This window comes from Carassius carassius, chromosome 11, assembly GCF_963082965.1.
Source record: "Carassius carassius chromosome 11, fCarCar2.1, whole genome shotgun sequence".
In the NCBI taxonomy this organism is placed as follows: Eukaryota; Metazoa; Chordata; class Actinopteri; order Cypriniformes; family Cyprinidae; genus Carassius; species Carassius carassius.
Window position 1 is genome coordinate 6,584,220 of NC_081765.1, and position 22,079 is coordinate 6,606,298.

The 22,079-nt window shown below is 42.6% G+C and overlaps 1 protein-coding gene across 3 annotated transcripts in view; it reads left to right on the plus strand.

The window, feature by feature from the left end:
• Positions 1-22,079, plus strand: part of LOC132152694 (uncharacterized) — a 75,182-nt gene that overhangs the window by 2,685 nt on the left and 50,418 nt on the right. The gene's annotated exons all lie outside the window — the stretch shown is intronic.

Consider the following 22,079-nt stretch of genomic DNA (forward strand, 5'->3'; position numbering starts at 1 on the left):
TATTATGTTTTATATTTTTAGTTTACTTAAGTACGCAAGCAGAGGTGTGCCTTCAAGTATTTCTTAAACATTGCTGGTAATGTTCTCAGCAGATCAGCTTCAAAGCTTGCTCCACCACACAGGAACGGAATGAGTGAAGGTTCTGGAAAGTGACTAACATAAGAATTTAAAAATCTTTTAAGGAATTGTAGAATTTGGTATGATTTGTTTTGCTTAAATAACACATGAGCAGCATTAATGCCACAAGTTTATATGTAAAACCTTTTGATTACGTTATGCTGCGTGATTTGAGAAGAAATTGCATCTGTGCCTCAATGGAATCAATAAAATCTGATGTTGGTGCAAAGCGTTCACATGATAGGCTAGATGCTAAGTGATCTAGAAATAGTGCAGAATACAAAATATTCCATAACCATTTTACAGCATAACTTACCTTTCTGTTAAAAAAAAAATCAAAATCCTAAAACATTTAATTCATTCAAAGTGTCAATCTTTGGGTTTCACTGTATTTATGCATAAATGTATATGCATGCATTGTATGATGAGAAGAGATAAGACATGCAATGACTTTCTGAGGTGAAAGGACAGATAGGCTAATGAGGACGATTTCTTGCCATAAATGATTAATTCTGCACCGTTCTGGGAACATGTGAGGATTGGAAGTAGGTGGTTCGGGGTCTCTCTGGATGTCTTGAGTTATTCTGGGAGATAATTAGTGCCCGTATTTCCCCTGCACTGTCACGACTCGGCGCTGCTCAATAACGGGTGCAACGGTACTTCACCTGTGGCGAACAGCACCAACAGCACGGCCGTGTCCCCTCCCTTATCCGATAGAGGGAAAATATCCACTCACACACACACACACACACACACGTTTGTTTTTGTGAAAAGTGGGTTCATCCCATAGGCGTAATGGTTTTTATACTGTACAAACTGTATATTCTATGGCCCTACACCAACCCTACACCTAACCCTAACCCTCACAGGAAACTTTGTGCATTTTTACTTTCTCAAAGGAACTCATTCTGTATGATTTATAAGCGTTTTGAAAAATGGGGACATGGGTTATGTCCTCATAAGTCACCCTCTCCTTGTAATACCTGTCTGTCATACCCATGTCATTATACAGAGTGTTATCCTGATATGTCACAAAAACAAGAGCACACACACACACACACACACACACACACACACACACACACACACACACACACACACAGCATGACCATGAAGCCAAAATTCGTTAAAGTACAATCACACTCCTTTTCACAGTTCCTACAGACCTTCATTGAGAACAGCTCCTCCCATGTATTAGTGCTTTCAGAACAATCACGGCACACCCTACAGACATGCCTACATAACAAAAGACCAGCTAACTGGCACAGTACTACCCAGATTAACATATGCCAACAAGAATACTACTGTGACAATGACTAATGGCAGTGGACTGTAAATCAAACTCATGATCTCATCACCAGTAGAGTTTGATCTATCTTACTCATTTAGGAAATTGACCAATACTAATGAGCTCCCTGCATTCAGCCAGTTCCTGTTAGTACATAACAGATTAGACAGAGTTGAGCAGAACAAAGTAGAGCTGTGTTGTTCTGCCTCATCTTGCAGAAACAAATAAATCAAAAAGTGAGCATGGATAAGCTTGCTCAGCAGGCCAAAAATGTGATATCTTTGTTGTGACCTAATGTTATCTTACAATGAAGATGTCACACTAATACACACTGATGTTACTGAGGAAGGAAGAGAGATAAAGTAGAGAAACTTTTGTGATGTCTGTATCAAATGCAGGCTTAAATATCGTGAATCCAACATTGATTGACCAAAAGCTCTATCTAGTGGTGATAATCTGCAGTATTTTTGGAGATGGAAGTTGAGTGTGAGAATCTGTCCAGTGTTGAGGGCGTTTGTTAAACTCAATATTTTAGCAGTTACAGTAAAGCTGTACCCTAGCAAGAATTTGTTTCTTTTTAATAAATGTTTTTTAAGCATATATATGTTCTTAAGCACCAAATCGGCATATCAGAATGATTTCTAAAAGATTGTGATTTTCTGGAGACTACGATGCCAAAAATTCAGCTCTGACATACAATACTGTGCAAAAGTTAGTATTTTCACCCAAATCATCTTTTGCTGTAGTGTGTCAGTAGGAAATATCAATTTACATTTCCAAACATTATTTTTGCCATTGATTAAGTAATAAAGACTAAATCCAGAAGAACTGTGGGTCTCCTAGATGCTTCAAGAAACCTACATGCAAGGTTACCTGAAAAAAAAAACAATGCACAAGGGCACCTAGGACAAAAGTTTTTTTTTAAAGCATAGTGTGGTCACACCAAATGTTGATTTAATTGAGTTAAGTTAATAGAAGTAAATTAATAAAATCTATTTATGGCATTATTTTTGACTGCATCCTCACTTTACAGCATTTTTACACAAGTGCCTAAAACTTTGCATAGTATACTGTAGCTTTGCAGGTTTCTTGAAGCATTTTGGAGACATTGCCACAGTTCTTCTGGCTTGAGTCTTGTCTCTGAGTTTGATCTGTTTCTTCATGTTATTCCAGACAGACTGATGATGATGAGATCAGATCTCTGTGTGGAGCACTGGCTGTGCAAACAAAAATCTCACTGGATTATTACATTTAATGGCAAAAATAATGTTTGGAAATGTAAACTGATATTGCCTAATAACAACAAAAGATAGACATAATTGACTTAAAACCATTTTTTTGCTGGTATATATATATACACACCTTCTCATTCAAAGAGCTTTCTTTATTTTCATGACTATGAAAATTGTAGATTCACACTGAAGGCATCAAAACTATGAATTAAAACATGTGGAATTATATATGGAATTATATACATAACAAAAAAGTATGAAACAACTGAAGATATGTCATATTCTAGGTTCTTCAAAGTAGCCACCTTTTGCTTTGATTACTGCTTTGCACACTCTTGGCATTCTCTTGATGAGCTTCAAGAGGTAGTCACCTGAAATGGTCTTCCAACAGTCTTGAAGGAGTTCCCCGAGAGATGCTTAGCACTTGTTGGCCCTTTTGCCTTCTGTCTGCGGTGCAGCTCACCCCTAAACCATCACGATTGGGTTCAGGTCCGGTGACTGTGGAGGCCAGGTCATCTGGCGCAGCACCCCATCACTCTCCTTCTTGGTCAAATAGCCCTTGATGCCTTCAGTGTGACTCTACAATTTTCATAGTCATGAAAATAAAGAAAACTCTTTGAATGAGAAGGTGTGTCCAAACTTTTGGTCTGTACTGTATATATATGTATATATATACACACACACACACACAAAGGTGCATCTAAAAAAAATTTGAATATCATGGAAAAGGTCTTCATTTTTTGTAATTTAATTGAAAAAATCAATTATTTTATATTCTAGATTAATTGCACACAAACTGAAATGTTTTATTATTATTATTATTATTATTATTCTGATGGTTACTACTTACAGCTTAGGACAATTTTAAATTCAGTATCTCAAAGAATTTTTTTTTTTAATATTCCATTTTAATAAGCTTGATTAGTTAGATCGATTTTTAATTACTGGGTACCTTTTGAGAACATGCATCCTCAATTATGGGAAAGAGTACTGACTTGACAGTTGTTCAGAACACAATCATCAACACCCTCCACAAGGGTAAGCCACAGAAGGTCATTGGTGAAAGGGCTGACTGTTCACAGAGTGCTGTATCATAATATATTCATAGAAATTTAACTGGAAAGAAAAATTGTGGTAGGAAAAGGTGCACAAGCAACAGGGATGACCACAGCCTTGTGAAGATTGTCAGGGAAAGCCGATTCAAGAACTTGGGAGAGCTTTACAAGGAGTGGACTGACGCCGGAGTCATCGCATCAAGAGTCACCACACTCAGAGGCCTTCAGGAAAAGGGCTACAGCTGTCACATTCCAAGAACCAAGCCACTCCTGAACCAGAAAAAACAAACAAACAAACAAAAAAAAAATATCAGAAGCATCTCACCTGGGGTAGGGAGAAAAATAACTGGACTGTTGCTCAGTGGTCCACATTCCTTTTTTCAGATGAAAGTAAATTTAGCATTTCATATGGAATTCAAGGTCTGGAGACTGGAGCAAGACTGTAGAGGACTGTAAAGTTCAGTGTGAAGTTTCTGAAGTCAGAGATGATTTGGGGTGCCGTGACATCTGCTGGTGTTGGTCCATTGTGCTTTATCAAGTCAATGCAACCGTCTACCTGGAGATTTTGGAGCAGTTTATGCTTCCAACTGCTGACAAGCTTTATGGAGATGCTGATTTCATTTTGCAGCAGGACTTTAGCACCTTCCCACAGTGCTAAAATCACTTTCAAGTGGTTTGCTGACCATGATATTACTGTGCTTGATTGGCTAGCCAACTCACCTGATCTGAACCTCACAGATAATCTATGGGGTAATGTGAAGAGGAAGATAAGTAACATCTGACAAACAATACAGAGGAGCTGAAGGCAGCTATCAAAGCAACCTGGGCTTCAATAACACATCAGCAGAGCCACAGGCTGATTGCCTCCGTGCCAAGTCACATTGAAGCAGTAATTCGTGAAAAAGGAGCCCCAACAAAGTATTGAGTGCATACTTAAACCTGCTTTGGAGATCTTGAACATTTCTGTATTTCAAATCTTTTTTTGATTGATCTTTGAGAAAATATTCAAATTTTTTAAGATACTGAATTTTTTATTTTCTTAAGCTTTCCTAATCAGATACTAGTACTAATTATTAGATACTATTACTTATTCATTAGATAATATTACTTATTTATTAGATACTAGTACTTATTCATTAGATACTAGTACTTATTAATGAGGTACTAGTACTTATTCATTAGATATTACTTATTAATTAAATACTAGTACTTATTTGATACTAGTACTTATTTATGAAATACTATTACTATTTATTAGATACTAGTACTTGTTCAATAGATACTAGAACTTATTTCAATAGTGACTAGTAACTATTATTTTGTTAAATTTTTTTTTTACACTTTTGCCATTGACTTCTATGGGGATCCGTCATTAAGATATCAACTATTCCGTTTTGACTTAAATGCAGTGCATTACTATGCATTGATTGAATAAACTGTATAATCCGAACGCAACCCTGGCTCAAACAGCGAGTGAGGAGGTGGGTTAATAACGAGACAAGCGATTATGATTGGCTAAGGCAGAGTCATGTGTTTCATGCTAGCCAATCAAAGCCAGTGTTTTTACACACATGCCAGCACACGCGCCAGCGGCGCCACACACACACACACCACACAACAGCTTCGCAGCAGCAGCAGAGATGGCGAGTCAGGAGCAATCCGATGAAAAGTTGGCATTTTTTTGAAGGTGGAGATATAAGCACTACTTCAAATTCATTGTGGTCAAAGGCAAGAACGTACATGTAATGTGTACATTATGTCCAGGAGCGAAGACTTTGTCGACATCTGTTGTAAGCAACTCTAATTTAATGAAGCATCTCACAACGACACACGCATCTACAAAGCTAGTGGCCAAAAACACTTTTCTTACAAAGATAATACTTGAAGTGCAGGATAAAACTCTTGCTGTCTGTTGACGTGCAATAAATATTGAAAGTTATGTACGAACACCTGTCTGTTCTACTTATTTCAACTCACTTGTTAAAACTGCTAAACAATAAAAAATTATTTGACATATAGCAACTTTTTTTTTTAAACAGTAACACAAATAGTTACTTTCCCTGGTAACGAGTTACTTTTATTATAGAGTAATTCAGTTACTAACTCAGTTACTTTTTGGAACAAGTAGTGAGTAACTATAACTAATTACTTTTTTAAAGTAACGTTCCCAACAGTGGTGACTTGTACTTCATTTTTATGACCTAGTATATAACCTGTGGTATTGCAGCTGGGCCGCCAATTACTATTAAAATAAATTATAAGTGTAATATATATATGTGGATCAAAAGACCACCACCTCCTTGTGGTCGAGGCGGACGCCCTCCAGGGCGGAGCAGAAGACCACCACACCCCTGTGGTCAAGGCGGAAGCCTTCCAGGGCGGAGCAGAAGACCACCACACCCCTGTGGTCAAGGCGGAAGCCCTCCAGGGCGGAGCAGAAGACCACCACAACCGTGTGGTCAGGACGGAAGCCCCCCAGGGCGGAGCAGAAGACCATCACCTCCGTGTGGTCGGGACAAATGCCCCCCAGGGCGGAACAGAAGACCACCACATCCTTGTGGTCCATGCAAAAAGCCCCCAGGGCGGATCAGAAGACCACCACTTCCGAGCGGCCGGATCAAAGGGCGGACGAAACTCTGGTAATCCCCTGGTGTTTCTACTGGATTCCAGAAGATCGGTGCTGACCTGACTCTGCTCATGACGATTATTGGTGACTTGCATCTGTTCATGAAGGTCCCCGGTGACTTGACTCAGTCCTTGAAGATCACCGGAGACTTGACTCAGTCCTTGAAAATCACCAGTGACTTGACTCTGTCCTTGAAGATCACCAGTGACTTGACCCGACTCTGAAAGGTTCACGGTGACTAGCCTTGTCTCTGGAAAGTCCATGGTACCTAGCCCTGGCTCTGGAAGGTCATCAGTGACTAGCCCTGACTCTGGAAGGTCAGCGGTGACTAGCCCTGACTCTGGAAGGTCATCGGTGACTAGCCCTGACTCTGGAAGGTCAGCAGTGACTAGCCCTGACTCTGGATGGTCATCGGTGACTGGCCCTGACTCTGGAGGGTCATCTGTGACTAGCCCTGACTCTGGAGGGTCCACGGGCACCTGCCTTGACTCTGGAAGGTCAACTGGAACCTGACTCGACTCTGGAGGGTCAATAGGAGCCTGACTCGACTCTGGAGAGTTCGCTGGAACCTGACTCGACTCTGGAGAGCTCACTGGAACCTGACTCGACTCTGGGGGGTCAACAGGAACCTGACTCGACTCTGGAGAGTCCACTGGAACCTGACTCGACTCTGGAGAGTTCACTGGAACCTGACTCGACTCTGGAGGGTCAACCGGAACCTGACTCGACTCTGGAGGGTCAACCGGAACCTGACTCGACTCTGGAGAGTCCACTGGAACCTGACTCGACTCTGGAGGGTCAGCTGTGACTGTCATCCTGTGCAGCGGCGCAGGGCAAGCAGCCATCTTGGGCCATGACTCTGGACAGGTGGCCATCTTGTGCTGTGGTGTTGGGCCGGTGACCATCTTGTGCTGTGGCGCGGGACCGGTGGCCAATCTGGGCATTGGCGCTGGGTTAGCGGCCATCTTGTGCTGTGGCGCTGGGCTGACAGCCATATTGTGCTGTGGCGCTGGACTGGCGGCCATCTTGGGCCGTGACTCTTGACGGGCGGCCATCTTGGAACGTGGCTCTGGACCAGTGCCCATCTTGGGCATTGGCGCTGGGTTAGCGGTCATCTTGTGCTGTGGTACTGGGCTGGCGTCCACCTGGTGTTGTGGCGCTGGGCTGACGGCCATCTTGGGCTGTGGCGCTGGACCGGTGGCCATTTTGGGCAGTGGCGCTGGACCGGCGGTCATCCTGGGCTGTGGCTCTGGGCTGGCAGACTTCTTGGGCAGTGGCGCTGGGCTGCCGGCCGTCCCATCGGAAGAGACAGGAGTGGCTGGGGCATCCCACGGAAGCCTATGCTGCAAATAGTACACAAATTCCCAGAACTCAAGTGTTTCTAAATGCGCCATTTCCTCCTGAGAAACTGGATCATCCAGCCTGCCGTTGAAATAATCTTTCATGGCCGCGTCATTGTATCCCATGCCTTCGGCCAGGGACCAGAACACCTGTGCCAGGGCACCCACCTCATTGCCCTCTTGGCGGAGGGCGGTCAACTTCAGGTACTTCGCTCTCCGCTCCGCCATCCTGGCTGGGGAATGGGAAAAAGACATACTGCTGGTTCTTACAGTGACGGATTCCTTCTGTCACGACCGGGATACAAGGATTCACGGAGAGAGAACCAATTGCGAGTACGTCTTTATTAAGTGGTAATCCAAAGAGAATAAACAATCCAGGCATGAGTCGAAACCAAAACATCAATCCAAACATAAACACAAGGCAAGGGCACGAACTGACGGACATGAATTAAACAAGAAATCCGTGACACATGCTAAGACAGACCGGGTTAAATACACAAGGAGAGACAAACGCTAATGGGAAATTGACAGAGTGTGATGTTTGGTAACTAGTGACATCTGGGTGCAATAATTAAGCAGAGGACGTGAGGAATGTGGTTCATAAAGTGACAGACACCGTGGGGCAGGAGGACATCTAGTGGATTCCCAGGGAACACAACCCAGACACTGTGACACTAAGTGCCTTTCATATAATGTCCATTCAAGTTCGTCGTAATGTACAGGTGTCAATAGATGGCAGTAGCAACATTGGATTTACGGGTCTCATTTAGTGCCAGTGATGGTCTTTTCAACAACTTTGAAGGACGAACTTGAGGAGCATGGTACCCCCTTATTAAACCGTTTCATTTATCAAGTTAAGCTGGGACGATGTTATTTGTAAGCAATTTTGTTCGAATTTTGCTTGCAGCTGAATGTTATTGGATGTTATATGTTAATGTTACTGTGCTGTCAGGACTTTTGTCTTTTGACTTTAATCAAAGTTACGGTATCCAGAGTAGCATTACTTCATATATGTTGTTGTTGTTTTCATACCGTTGTTTTCATCAAACATCGATTTCTTTTTTTGGTCATGTTCATGCTGGTTATAGATACCGTCTGTAACGTTAATCAGATACTGGTGTGCTGCAAACCAGCAATGTGTTTTACATAGCTGCTGTTTGCTCTTATTGTGATCTACAAGCAATACTGTAGTACCTGTATTGGAAATAAACACTCTGTACATTTACAGGGTTCAAACTGACACAATGGTGGTGTTTGATTACCGTAATTCTGACCCTGTCAGCATTCGACCTCCTGTAGCTTTTTCTCCATGCCTCTAGAGGTCCCCTGTGTTTCCTTCTGCCTTAATTCTTCCTCGTTTACCCTTGTTAGCATTATCCAGGTCACCTGTGCCTTGTTTCTCTTAGAGTTATTAGCTGAGTTTTTCCCACAGTGTTAAAAGTAATTTTGTAATTACAAAAGATACTAGTGTCTAATAAATAAGTACTAGTACCTAATCAGTAACTACTAGTATATAGGTACTAGTAAGAATAAGTGCTAGTATCTAATGAATGCTTACTATTAAAACTCCTCTAAGGAACGGATTCCAGACATTCCACTGGTCCCCAACCCAGGGGAAAGGCCATGCGGGGAGGGGGGATGATGGGGTTCCAGGTCCATGTGCTGGAGTGTGACATGGGGACTGAGGCAGAGCCGGTGGGGTGGGAACCCAGGGCAGGACCAGGATCCTGAGCGGACACCGCCGCCTCTGGTGCTTTCTGAGCATCCACCGCCGCCTCTGCGACTCGTGAGCGGCACCCACCGCCTCCTCGGGGGACTCGATAGCGGCAACTGCCGCCTCCTCAGGGGACTCGATAGCAGCACCCGCGGACTCGTGAGCGGCACCCGCCGCCACCTCGGCAGACTCGTCTGCGGCACCTGCCGCCTCCTCGGGGGACTCGACAGCAGCACCCGCCGCCTCCTCGGGGGACTCGATAGCGGTACCCGCGGACTTGTGAGCGGGGAACTCATGAGCGACACCCGCCGCCACCTCGGGGGACTCGACAGCGGCACCCGCCGCCTCCTCGGGGGACTCGACAGTGGCACCCGCCGCCTCCTCGGGGGACTCGACAGTGGCACCCGTGGACTCTTGAGCAGGGAACTCATCAGCGGCACCTGCCGCCACCATGGGGGACTTGTCTGCGGCACCCTCCACCCCCTCGGAGGACTCGACAGCGGCACCCGCCGCCTCCTCTGGGGACTCGTGAGCCACCTCGCGGGGAACATCCGCGATCTCGGCCGCCTTGCCGGGAACTTCCTGGGTCGACACCCCCACCCTGATGGCTGAGCCACTCAACTGCAGAGCCAGGTTCATGTCCTCCAGCATCTTGTTGGGGTGCCAGTATGGCATGAAAGACCTAATGGGCTCAGCCAGTCCTTCCCAGAAGAAGACCATTAGACAGGTCTTCTCTGTCGCCGACAACCGAGCCGCCCCCATGAAGTCCCAGGCATAATCCTCAATGCTCCGATCTCCCTGGCGGACATCGAAGAACCCCCCTGCTGGACCCATATCTGCTGCCTGAATTCTGTCACGGCGCGGTAGAGACGATGCCGTGGAAAGAACAAGGTCTGGGTCCAAATGCAGGGAAGAGACACTTTAATATAAACGAGAACAAAAAGGCCAACACGGCAAAAACAAAACAGAAACAAATCACGGTGACAAGCCAAGATGCAAAAACACGAGAACCAGAAATCACAAATAACATTACAAAATTCAGGCAGGCAGACAGGTGGGAGTGTGGAGATTATATACTAGTAAACCAATGGGGAACAGCTGTGTGTGTAAGTATGTGAGTGGATGAAACAGGTGTGCAGAGTGAACCAGGTGTGTACTGTTAAGGTGAATGAGTCTGGGAGATGGGGCAAGGACACCGACAGGGCACTTGAGTATTGCTTTTTTTCCCCCCTTTCTTCACCTTTGTATAGCTTGTCCTCAGATACCTATTTCGGTCACTTGTAGTCACTATGTGCTTTCAGATCTCTACGATCACTACTAACACTTGGAGAGCACGCAATGTACGTCGCAGGAAAGCCTATCTGACAAATCTACGGCCTGTCCCTCTAACCTCTACTACTACGCTCTCTATTCCAGTTGGTCTCTGGAACTGCCAGTCTGCTTTTAACAAAGCAGACTTCATTTCTTCTATTGCTACTCATTCTGGTCTCAACCTCATGGCACTGACTGAGACTTGGATCAAACCTGAAGACACTGCCACTTCCGCAGCCCTTTCCACTAATTTCACTTGTTCCCACACTCCTCGTACCACTGGGAGGGGTGGAGGCATTCCATCAAATGAATGGAAATTTGATCTTCAGCCATCACCTACAGGTAATGGTTCATTTAAATCGCATGCCATTACTGTAAGCCACCCTGTTAAAATCCCCTTTGTGGTCATTTATCGTCCACAGGTCAATTGGAAAACTTCTTGGAGGAGTTGGATGTGCTGCTATAAAACTTTCCTGAAGATGTTACTCTTCTTGTACTACTTGGTGACTTCAACATCCACCTAGATAAACCCCAGGCTGCTGACTTCAAAACTCTGCTTGCCTCATTTGATCTCAAACGAGTGTCTACTACAGCAACTCACAAATCAGGCAACCAACTGGACCTCATCTACACGCGCTGTTGCTCTGTGGACAACTCTTTACTTGCTCCACTGCACACCTCAGACCACTTTCTCATTACTGCTAACCTAGCACTTACTCCTGAAGCAGCACACGCTCCAACGCAGGTCACCTTTCGACGGAACCTACGCTCACTCTCTCCATCTCACCTATCTTCTGTGGTTTCATCCTCGCTTCCTACACTCTCTCAGTTTTCATCTCTGGACACGAACAGTGCTACTGACACTCTTTGCACCACTTTAACCTCTTGCTTGGACAACTTTTACCCATTGTCGTCTAGACCAGCAAGCACCAACCCATCTGCCCCCTGGCTGTCCGAGGTTCTCCGTGAACATCGCTCTAAACGCAGGGCTGCAGAGAGGAAATGGCATAAATCAAGAAACTCTACTGACCTCAGTGTGTATCAGTCTCTCCTCTCTTCCTTCTCTGCAAATGTCTTCACTGCTAAAACATCCTACTACCACATCAAAATTAACAGCTGTTGTGACGCTCGGACACTCTTCAAAACTTTCTCTTCTCTTCTAAACCCGCCTCCACCACCTCCTCCATCGACTCTTACAGTGGATGACTTTGCAGTTTTCTTCACAAATAAGACAAGATCCATCAGTAACCAATTCTCCACACCGCAGACTGAGGATAACTTCACAATGACCGATGCACACTCTTTCTCCTCCTTCTCCCCACTCTCAGAGATGGACGTTTCCAAAATTATCCTGTCCAATCATCCTACTACTTGTCCACTTGATCCGATCCCCACTCATCTCCTTCATGCGATCTCTTCTTCAGTCATACCTTCACTTACTCACATTACTTACTACAGACCGGTGTCCCTTCTGCCATTCATTGCAAAGACACTTGAGTGAGCTGTGTTCAACCAGTTTTCTATGTGCCTTGTACAGAACAACCTCCCGGACAGCAACAAATCTGGCTTCAAAAGTGGCCACTCAACTGAGACTGCCATGCTCTCAGTTACTGAAGCCCTGCGACTGGCAAGGGCAGCTTCAAAAACCTCAGTACTCATCTTACTGGACCTGTCCGCTGCTTTTGACACTGTTAATCACCAGATTCTCCTGTCCACTCTCAGAAAGATGGGCATCTCTGGAACCGCACTCCTGTGGTTTAAGTCCTACCTCTCCGATAGATCCTTCAGCGTGTCTTGGAGGGGTGATGTTTCTAAGTCACAACAACTTGTTACTGGGGTTCCTCAAGGCTCAGTACTTGGACCACTTCTCTTCTCCATCTACGTGACGTCATTAGGATCTGTCATTCAGAAGCATGCCTTTTCTTCTCACTGCTTTGCTGATTTCAATTCAATTCAATTCAAGTTTATTTGTATAGCGCTTTTTACAATACAAATCGTTACAAAGCAACTTTACAGAAAATTATGTTTCTACAATATTTAGTAGTAGCTAGTAGTTTGTGCACGTTTGACAGGATTTTAGAAAAATAAAAATAATAATAATAATAATACAAGACGTAGTCAGCTAGATGATGAACTATCAATATTATTAATTAATAGTAATTATAGGATGCAGTCACACATGTAGCAATAATTGTTAGTTCTGTTTGTTGATTCAAGGTTAGCATCATCTGGGGTCCTCTGAGGGTCAGCATCATCTCTTCTCAGGTGTTCTGGATCCAGACTGGAGCTTGTGTAAATCCTAGTTACCACGGGATGTAAATCCCGTGGCAAAACATAGAAACAAAATAGAGACATCATTAGCATAGCTGCTGATCCAACAAAGTAAAATTAGTTTAACCCAAGCTAAAGAATAAAAATGCAGATGCAACTACACTCACAATTTAAGAGATACATTATTCGAATGCTTGGCGAAAGAGATGCGTTTTTAATCTAGATTTAAACAGAGAGAGTGTGTCTGAACCCCGAACATTATCAGGAAGGCTATTCCAGAGTTTGGGAGCCAAATGTGAAAAAGCTCTACCTCCTTTAGTGGACTTTGCTATCCTAGGAACTACCAAAAGTCCAGCATTTTGTGACCTTAGGGTGCGTGATGGGTTGTAGCGTGGTAGAAGGCTAGTTAGGTACGCAGGAGCTAAACCATTTAGGGCCTTATAGGTAAGTAATGATAATTTGTAACTGATACGGAACTTAATAGGTAGCCAGTGCAGAGACTGTAAAATTGGGGTAATATGATCATATTTTCTTGACCTGGTAAGGACTCTAGCTGCTGCATTTTGGACTACCTGTAGCTTGTTTATTGACGAAGCAGGACAACCACCTAGAAGTCCATTACAATAGTCCAGTCTAGAGGTCATGAAAGCATGAACTAGCTTTTCTGCATCAGAAACAGATAACATGTTTCGTAGCTTGGCAATGTTTCTAAGATGGAAGAATGCGGTTTTTGTAACATTGGAAATACGATTTTCAAAAGACAAATTGCTGTCCAATATAACACCCAGATTTCTGACTGTAGAGGAAGTAACAGTTTATCCGTCTAGTTGCAGATTGTAATCTACAAGATTCTGTGTGGTGTTTTTTGGTCCAATAATTAACATCTCTGTCTTATCCGAATTTAATTGGAGAAAATTATTTGTCATCCAATCTTTTACATTTTTAACACACTCTGTTAGCTTAGATAATTGGGAAGTTTCATCTGGTCTCGTTGAAATATATAGCTGAGTATCATCAGCATAACAGTGGAAGCTAATTCCGTATTTTCTAATAATATTACCAAGGGGCAACATGTATATTGAAAATAGAAGGGGACCTAGGACGGATCCTTGTGGCACTCCATATTTTACTGATGATAAATGAGATGACACCCCATTTAAGTAAACAAAATGGTAGCGATCGGACAGGTAGGATCTAAACCATCTTAGAGCCTGCCCTTGAATACCTGTATAGTTTTGTAATCGATCTATGAGTATGTCATGATCTATGGTGTCGAACGCAGCACTAAGATCAAGTAAGACTAGAAATGAGATGCAGCCTTGATCTGACGCAAGAAGCAGGTCATTTGTAATTTTAACAAGTGCAGTTTCTGTGCTATGGTGGGGCCTAAAACCTGACTGAAATTCTTCATACAGATCATTTTTATGCAGGAAGGTGCTCAATTGAGCAGACACAACTTTTTCTAAAATTTTAGACATAAATGGAAGATTTGAAATAGGCCTATAATTTGCCAGTACACTAGGATCTAGTTTTGGTTTCTTAATTAGAGGCTTGATAACCGCCAGCTTGAATGGTTTTGGGACGTGACCTAAAGATAACGACGAGTTAATGATATTGAGAAGCGGTTCTTCGGCTACAGGTAACAGCTCTTTTAGTAATTTAGTGGGTACAGGATCTAATAAACATGTTGTTGGTTTAGATACAGTGATAAGTTTATTTAGCTCTTCCTGTCCTATATTTGTAAAGCACTGCAGTTTATCTTTGGGTGCGATGGATGAAACTGAAGTGTTAGACGCTGTAGAATCTACATTCGCTATTGTATTTCTAATGTTATCTATTTTATCAGTGAAGAAATTCATAAAGTCATTACTATTTAATGTTGGTGGAATATTTGAATCAGGTGGCGTCTGGTAATTTGTTAATTTAGCCACTGTGCTAAATAAAAACCTTGGATTGTTTTGGTTATTTCCAATGAGTTTGTGGATATGCTCTGCCCTAGCAGTTTTTAGAGCCTGTCTATACCTGGAGATACTGTTTTTCCATGCAATTTTAAAAACTTCCAAGTTAGTTTTTCTCCATTTGCGTTCAAGACTACGAGTTACTTTCTTGAGAGAGTGAGTATTACTGTTATACCATGGCACAGTACGTTTTTCTCTAACCTTTTTCAATTTGATGGGGGCAACAGCTTCTAATGTATTAGAGAAAATAGTGCCCATGTTGTCAGTAATTTCGTCTAATTCATGTGTATTTTTGGGTACAAATAGCAGTTGAGATAGATCAGGCAGGTTATTTGCGAATCTGTCTTTGGTGGCTGGAACAATAGTTCTGCCCAGACGGTAATGCTGAGACATATAGTTAATATCAGTTATACGCAGCATGCACGATACAAGGAAATGGTCTGTAATATCATCACATTGGGGTACAATATCTATAGCAGTAAGATCGATTCCATGCGATATAATTGGATCTAGTGTATGATTAAAACGATGAGTGGGCCCGGTGACATTTTGCTTGACTCCAAAGGAGTTTATTAGGTCAGTAAACGCAAGTCCTAATGTATCATTTGCATTATCAACGTGAATATTAAAATCTCCCATGATTAGCGCCTTATCAACTGTAACTAGAAGTTCTGAGAGGAAATCTGCAAATTCTTTTAGGAATTCTGTATACGGCCCTGGTGGTCTCTACACAGTAGCCAGAGCAAGAGATACATTAGATTTCTTTTGCATGTCTGACAGTGTAACATTTAGCAGAAGTATTTCAAAAGAGTTAAACCTGTATCCTGTTTTCTGGGTAACATTGAGAATATCACTATATATTGTTGCAACACCTCCTCCACGACCAGTCTGACGGGGCTCATGCTTATAACAGTAGTTTGGTGGAGTAGACTCATTTAGACCAAAATAATCATTTGGTTTTAGCCAGGTTTCAGTCAAGCAGAGTACATCAAAACTATTTTCTGTGATCATTTCATTTACAATAACTGCTTTGGGTGTGAGTGATCTAATATTTATGAGCCCAAACTTTAAAAATTGTTTTTGTTCATTTACTTTACATTTTTCTGGTTTAATTACGATAAGATTTTTTCTAGATCCTACATTATATTTTGACCTCACTATTCGGGGAACAGACACAGTCTTAATAGTTTTTACAGCACAAGTACTTTTATCATTTAAGCGGGTGGAACAAAACTCATCGTAATAGTTATTAGAGAATTGTCTTACTAGTCACATGGAGCGAAGTGTCCTGGAGATGTTGTCAGAGAGCAGCTCCGCTCCGATTCTGCTGGGGTGTAATCCATCAGCGCGAAACAGCCTAGGACGCTCCCAGAAAAGATTCCAGTTATTAACAAATAGCAGTTTCTGTTCTTTACACCATGACAACAGCCATTCATTTAAAGCAAAAAGTCTACTGAACCTTTCGTGTCCTCGTCGATACGTGGGCAGTGGTCCTGACACGACGATCGTCGCCGCGGGTGTCGTGCTGCGAACCGTCTCGATCAGGCTGCTGAAGTCCCTCTTCAGCGTCTCCGTCTGCCGACTCCTTCCTGATGACACCCAACTCTACTTCTCATTCCAACCAGATGACCCGACGGTAGCTGCTCGCATTTCAGCCTGTCTGAGTGACATTTCTAGCTGGATTAATAACCATCACCTTCAGCTCAACCTTACGAAGAACTCCTGGTGATTCCAACTAAACCATTGTTTCATCACAACTTCTCTATACAGCTGGGTATGTCAACCATAACTCCTTCCAGGACAGCCAGTAACCTAGGAGTTGCAATGGATCATCAGTTAAGCTTCACCGACCACATTGCTACAACGACCAAGTCCTGCAGATTTGCTCTATACAACATTAGGAAGATTAGACCCTTCCTGTCAGAGCAAGCCACCCAACTTCTTTTCCAAGCTCTTGTTCTCTCCAGATTAGATTATTGTAATGCTCTCCTGGTGGGCCTTCCTGCATGTACTATAAAGCCTCTGCAATTGATCCAGAATGCAGCAGCAAGGGTTGTCTTCAATGAGCCAAAAAAAGCTCACGTTACTCCTCTCCTCATCAGGTTACACTGGCTATCAGTAGCTGCTTGCATCAAATTCAAGGTACTAATGCTTGCCTACAAGACGATCACTGGCACAGCACCAACATACCTAAACTCACTGGTTAAATCTTATGTGCCCTCCAGAAGTTCGGGCTCAGCAAGTAAACGACGCCTTGTGGTGCCATCCCAAAAAAGTTCTAAATCCCTCTCACAGACCTTTTCCTGGACTGTGCCCAGCTGGTGGAATGACCTCCCAATCTCAATTCTTACAGCCAAGTCTTTACTCATTTTCAAGAAACATCTAAAGACTCATCTTTTTGCCAGCACTTAACCAACTAATAATAGCACTTTTCCTTTTCTTGTCTTTCATTAAAAAAAAAACCTGGCTATGCATTCTGTACTAGACTAACTGAGACTTGTCATGGCACTTGTATACTGTTGCTGTTCTCTTGTTGACCTGACTGCTTCTATTGTTCTCATTTGTAAGTTGCTTTGGATAAAAGCGTCTGCTAAATTATTAAATGTAAAATGTAAATGTCCAAATTCACTTCACAATATTAGTTGAGTCTTTTATAATAAGGTATTATTGTAATCTGACATGGTTTCATTAAACAGAATGAGTCAGAAATCATGCCACTTTATATTATTCTATTCAGTTATGAAGGCTATATCGATTAGCAGTGCATTTTAAACTTAATTCTTATAAAAATAACCAAGATTGTCACACCACCATGTCTGTCCAGCAGAGGGAAACAGCGAGCACAAGGCCTTCCACAACATCCTCCTGATTTCCTGCTTATTATTAGCTCAATGATGTCAGCTGTGTTTGGCTTGTTAGAGTGACGTGCATTCTTAACGGGATATATCGCCCTAGAAAGGGCACTTTGGTGTTAAAACAATCATGGCCGCCATATTGAAGGGTCATTCCAAACTGAAGTGCTCAAAACTGGTCACTTTAAAGGGCCCTACGGAATGAAGGATTTCAAAGGGTACAACTGATGGATAATTTGACCTCCCATGATACTTTGCGCAGATTCTTTGCATGATGACAGCACCTTCGTGTGGGAACATGATGATGACGCATAAGGAAACTTCAAGAAACAGTTTTTTTGGTCCCCTTCACCCTTCAACCCTTCAAAGCTCTCACTTCGGAGGATAAACCCATTGAAAGGATTAGGGCACAGAGATCAGCCCTTTTGAGTGGAATGCAGGGTGAGTGTGTGTGTGTAACTTTGCTCAGTCTTGAAGTTCTTCTGTCTAGGCAAATTTTGATAAATGCATCTCTTAGGACTTGGGACCCATGCTTGGAATATTTAGGAGTTTACCCAGATATTTTTGACCTGCATATTTGGCAACTCTTCTTTGTTTTTGGACATTTTGCCTGTTCCTTTCTCAGCCCAGCTTTTGATGCTTGATTTGTTGTGCTTTTTCAAGAAGTATTTTAAGTAAAAACTCTCCGTTTTCCTCAAATCCTATTTATTGTAATTCCCTGCAAATTTCAGTACACAGTGCCCCATAGCGTAGTGGTTAGTGCTCTGATCTTCCAGCTATGCACTCTGGGTTCAAGGCCCTGTTGTGACAAAGATGATTGGTCTATGGGTGCTTCTCAATATCCCTCCTTTGCTCCTCCATCCTTTGACCCGGAAACCAATCGAGCACAGCCATCTTGAAGGACATCTCAATTCTCTAATTGTACCCCCGGGGATCAAGGAGGGAGGAGGCTTCATGAGGAGCGATGAGCGAGGATACAAAGGTGTATCCTATGCGGAAGTCTTTTATCGACTTAACGTGACACACGTATAAATTCTCCTCCCCCTTCACATCTGTTGTCATAAATTTGATTTATATTTTACCTTTTTACTTCAAATAAACCATGCATGTCATAAATTTCAAACAGGGCATCTTGCTTTATTAATATTTATTATGAATGTCTTAATTAACAAACTTTAACAACATAAGGGCAGATCACTATAATCACATCTGATGACACTTTGAAGTAATGCTGAAGGGAGCGAGGATAAATCATTTCACTTGATTTAAGTCCTCCATCCTCATGTCTTTTCCTTGCGTCTTTCCCTCGCATCCCGAAGAGTTGGAGCTAAGACACGAGGAAAGGAAACGAGGATGCACAAATAAGATTTGAGAAGCACCCTATATCTGCCAGCAAATGACAAAATGATGGATGACTGTGACCTTTGACCTAATAATTATTTACATATGTGCCCTTTGACATTTATAATAATTTCCATATGCGAAACCCGGTGCCCGTGAAATTCATCCATCACCCTTTGAGCTCCGGGGGATGAAATGTGTTGTTTGTTCAGTGACCAAGTGATGAATGAGATCCCTGAAGAATGTGTTTGTAGATTTTATGGACTGTTCCCATATCCGGACTCATCTGTTGACACATCTGTGTGGTATGTGAACGTGGTATTAGTTCAGAGTCTTTAATGCTCGCATTCTCTCTCTGTACTGGTCTGCTCATCTCTAATGATTGGAAATTTAATCGTTTACCATCTTTGGGTATCAACAGCTCCTTTGAATCTCATTCAGTTACTGTTACCTACCCTCTTAAAATACATTTTGTTGTTGACACATCACTTACCCCTCCACATGTCATCTTTCAACGTAACCTATGCACACTTTCACCCTCCCGGCTATCTGCAAAGGTTTCCTCTTCACTTCCTTCCCCTAAACTGTTTGCATCTTTGGATGCTAACAGTGCTACTGATACTTTCTGCTCCACTCTTACATCTTGTTTAGACACTGTTTGCCCCTTATCTTCCAGGCCAGCCCATAACACCCCTTCTGCCCCTTGGTTATCTGATGTTCTACGCGAACACCGTTCTAAGCTTAGAGCTGCTGAAAAGGTGTGGCGCAAATCCAAAAATACTACTGACCTTTATGTGTATCAGTCACTCCTATCATCCTTCTCCGTTAATGTCTCCACTGCTAAAATGACATCCTACCATAACAAGATTTACAATTAGTCTAACTCTTGCATGCTTTTTAAAACATTTTCCTCACTTCTTTGTCCTCCTCCTCCCCCTCCTGCTTCATCTCTAATAGCTGACGACTTTGCCACGTTTTTCATTAATAAAATTAAACACATCAGTGCACAATTTTCCACACCTCAATCAGTCAAGCTCATATCACCAGCAAACATAAACTCATTTACAGCCTTCTCTTTACTCTCTGAGGCAGAAGTCTCAAAAATCATCCTTTCTAATCACCCTACTACTTGCCCGCTTGATCCTATTCCATCTCATCTCCTTTAAACCATTTCTCCTGCAGTTGTACCTGCACTCACTCACATCATCAACACATCCCTCCACACTGGTATTTTTCCCTCATCATTTAGACAGGCTCGTATAACTCCACTACTTAAGAAACCCACCCTCAACCCATCTCTTTTAGAGAACTACAGACCAGTTTCCCTTCTTCCTTTCACTGCAAAAACACTTGAACGAGCTGTGTTCAAACAAATCTCTACATTTCTCACACACAACAATCTCCTTGACGGCAACTAATCTGGCCTGTTCCTTTCTCAGCCCAGCTTTTGATGCTTGATTTGTTGTGCTTTTTCAAGAAGTATTTTAAGTAAAAACTCTCCGTTTTCCTCAAATCCTATTTATTGTAATTCCCTGCAAATTTCAGTACACAGTGCCCCATAGCGTAGTGGTTAGTGCTCTGATCTTCCAGCTATGCACTCTGGGTTCAAGGCCCTGTTGTGACAAAGATGATTGGTCTATGGGTGCTTCTCAATATCCCTCCTTTGCTCCTCCATCCTTTGACCCGGAAACCAATCGAGCACAGCCATCTTGAAGGACATCTCAATTCTCTAATTGTACCCCCGGGGATCAAGGAGGGAGGAGGCTTCATGAGGAGCGATGAGCGAGGATACAAAGGTGTATCCTATGCGGAAGTCTTTTATCGACTTAACGTGACACACGTATAAATTCTCCTCCCCCTTCACATCTGTTGTCATAAATTTGATTTATATTTTACCTTTTTACTTCAAATAAACCATGCATGTCATAAATTTCAAACAGGGCATCTTGCTTTATTAATATTTATTATGAATGTCTTAATTAACAAACTTTAACAACATAAGGGCAGATCACTATAATCACATCTGATGACACTTTGAAGTAATGCTGAAGGGAGCGAGGATAAATCATTTAACTTGATTTAAGTCCTCCATCCTCATGTCTTTTCCTTGCGTCTTTCCCTCGCATCCCGAAGAGTTGGAGCTAAGACACGAGGAAAGGAAACGAGGATGCACAAATAAGATTTGAGAAGCACCCTATATCTGCCAGCAAATGACAAAATGATGGATGACTGTGACCTTTGACCTAATAATTATTTACATATGTGCCCTTTGACATTTATAATAATTTCCATATGCGAAACCCGGTGCCCGTGAAATTCATCCATCACCCTTTGAGCTCCGGGGGATGAAATGTGTTGTTTGTTCAGTGACCAAGTGATGAATGAGATCCCTGAAGAATGTGTTTGTAGATTTTATGGACTGTTCCCATATCCGGACTCATCTGTTGACACATCTGTGTGGTATGTGAACGTGGTATTAGTTCAGAGTCTTTAATGCTCGCATTCTCTCTCTGTACTGGTCTGCTCATCTCTAATGATTGGAAATTTAATCGTTTACCATCTTTGGGTATCAACAGCTCCTTTGAATCTCATTCAGTTACTGTTACCTACCCTCTTAAAATACATTTTGTTGTTGACACATCACTTACCCCTCCACATGTCATCTTTCAACGTAACCTATGCACACTTTCACCCTCCCGGCTATCTGCAAAGGTTTCCTCTTCACTTCCTTCCCCTAAACTGTTTGCATCTTTGGATGCTAACAGTGCTACTGATACTTTCTGCTCCACTCTTACATCTTGTTTAGACACTGTTTGCCCCTTATCTTCCAGGCCAGCCCATAACACCCCTTCTGCCCCTTGGTTATCTGATGTTCTACGCGAACACCGTTCTAAGCTTAGAGCTGCTGAAAAGGTGTGGCGCAAATCCAAAAATACTACTGACCTTTATGTGTATCAGTCACTCCTATCATCCT